Raw genomic sequence first — 2,649 nt, 5'->3', positions numbered from 1 at the left:
AACAAGAGTGAAACTCTGTCTCAAAAAAAAAAAAAAAAGAGACATTTGACTCTTCCTTTCACTTGAAAACTTAGAGGCTACCGTAGGGTTTTTATTGGCCTAATTTCAATATTGTTTTATCTCAGGGAAGGCCAGAGGGGAGGGGGAGAGATGAGGGAAGGGCACCGGTGGGTGGAATAGTCAGAAAACACACACCAATTTTTAAGTTTGCCATCCTATATGGGCACAGTTTGTGGCACCCCAGAACAATCACAATAGTAACATCAAAGCTCACTGATAACAGATCACCATCACAGACACCATAATAACGAAGAAATTTGAAATATTGTGAGAATTACCAAAATATGACACAGACATGATATGAACACATGCTGTAGGGAAACCTGCGCCTGTAGTTGCTCACTACAGTGTTGCCACAAACCTTCAATTTGTTAAAAACAAAATATTGGTGGGGAATGGTGGCTCATTCCTGGAGTCCCAGCACTTTGGGAGGCCAAAATGGGAGGATCGCTTGAGCCCACGTGTTCAAGACCAGCCTGGGCAATATAGAGAAACCTCATCTCCACACAAAAAAACAAAAAATAAAATTAGCTGGGACTGGTGCCTCGCACCTGTGATCCTAGCTACTAGGGAGGCTGAGGTGAGAGGACTGCTTGAGCCCAGCCAGTTGAGGCTGCAGTGAGCGGTGATGATGCCACTGAACCCCAGCCTGGGTGACAGAGCAAAACCCTATCTCAAAAAGAAAAAGAAAAAGAAAATTATTTTGCAATAACTAATAAATTAAATCATTAGTTGATAGTAAAACCAACAGGTGAAAGGTTGATGGGAAGTTTCATACTGAATAGGGCATTAAACCTACTGATTAATCAGTAAAAATGTCAACTAGATATATGTGTCTCCAGATGTGATGTAATAATAAGTACACAGCACTGTCACCAATAAGGTATTTTTGAAACACTCAGCGGTCAGGTGCAGTGGCTCACGTCTGTAATCTCAGCACTTTGGGAGCCCGAGGCAAGCAGATCACGAGGTCAGGAGTTCAAGACCTGCCTGGACAACATGGTGAAACCTCATCTCTACTAAAAATACAAAAATTAGCCAGGTGTGGTGGTGGGTGCCTGTAGTCCTAGCTATTTGGTAGGCTGAGGCATAAGAATTGCTTGAGGCCAGGTGTGGTGGCTCACGCCTGTAATCCCAGCACTTTGGGAGGCCGAGGTGGGCGGATCATGCACGAGGTCAAGAGATCGAGACCATCCTGACCAACATGATGAAACCCCATCTCTAAAAAAATAAAAATAAAAATGAATTAAAAAAAAAAAAAAGAATTGCTCAAACCCAGGAGGCAGAGATTGCAGTGAGTCAAGATCACACCACTGCACTCCAGCCTGTGTGACAAAGCGAAACTCCATCTCAAAAAAAAAAAAAGTAGCCAGGTGTGATGGCATGCTTGTAGTCTCAGCTACTTGGGAGGCTGATGCAGGAGGTCAAGGCTGTAGTAAGCCATGACTGCACCACTGCACTACCAGCCTGGGTGACAGAGTGAGACCCTGTCTCAAAAAAAAAAAGAAAAGAAAAGAAAAAGAAATATTCAGGCATTCTTGAATCGAATTGAGCCTCTGGATCTAACTTTCAGTTTACTGGAAATACCAGGGACAGAAAAACAAAATACACTACCAAGTCTGGGCTCGGTGGCTCATGCCTGTAATCCCAGTACTTTGGGAAGCCAAGGCGGGTAGATCACCTGAGGTCAGGAGTTTGAGACTAGCCTGGCCAACATGGTGAAACCACGTCTCTACTAAACATACAAAAAATTAGCCAGGCGTAGTGGCAGGTGCCTGTAGTCCCAGCTCCTCGGGAGGCTGAGACAGGAGAATTGCTTGAACCTGGGAGGCAGAGGTTGCAGTGAGCCAAGATTGTGAGACAGAGATTGAGACAGAGCAAGACTCTGTCTCAAAAAAAAGTTCTCAAAAAGTTCTTCATACTGAACTAATGAATGCAAAAATAATGAGAAAATTAGAAAATTGCAAAAAAATACACTACTGGAAAGCAATCAGCCAAATCTTCTGGGATTTAGGAACTTTAACAGGACAAATATTCTGGTTTCTTCTACAAATTAATAGCATTAAAATATGGAAAGAAAAGTGGAACTGATCCAAAGTTACTTAAGAGATACATTAACCAAGTGACGTGTGTGGATCTTGTTGAATCCTGATTGAAGCAAACCAACTATTTTTGTTTTTTGAGATGGAGTTTTCCTCTTGTTGCCCAGGCTGGAATGCAATGGCACCATCTCGGCTCACAGCAATCTCTGCCTCCCGGGTTCAAGCAATTCTCCCCCCTCAGCCTCCCAAGTAGCTGGGATTACAGGCATGTGCCACCATGCTCAGCTAATTTGGCATTTTTAGTACAGATAGGGTTTCTCCATGTTGGTCAGGCTGGTCTCAAACTCCCAACCTCAAGTGATCCACCCGCCTCGGCCTCCCACAGTGCTGGGATTACAGGCTTGAGCCACCGCGCCCGGCAAAAAATTTTTTTTTTTTTTTGAGACTGAGTTGCACTCTGTTGCCCAGGTTGGAGTGTAGTGGCACAATCTCAGCTCATTGCAACTTTTGCCTCCTGGGTTCAAGAATTCTCCTGCCTCAGCCTCCT

This window comes from Cebus imitator, unplaced genomic scaffold (genome assembly GCF_001604975.1).
Source record: "Cebus imitator isolate Cc_AM_T3 unplaced genomic scaffold, Cebus_imitator-1.0 Scaffold87, whole genome shotgun sequence".
NCBI classification, from domain to species: Eukaryota; Metazoa; Chordata; class Mammalia; order Primates; family Cebidae; genus Cebus; species Cebus imitator.
The sequence above is the reverse complement of the archived record's forward strand: the minus strand, read 5'-3'. Positions refer to the sequence as shown.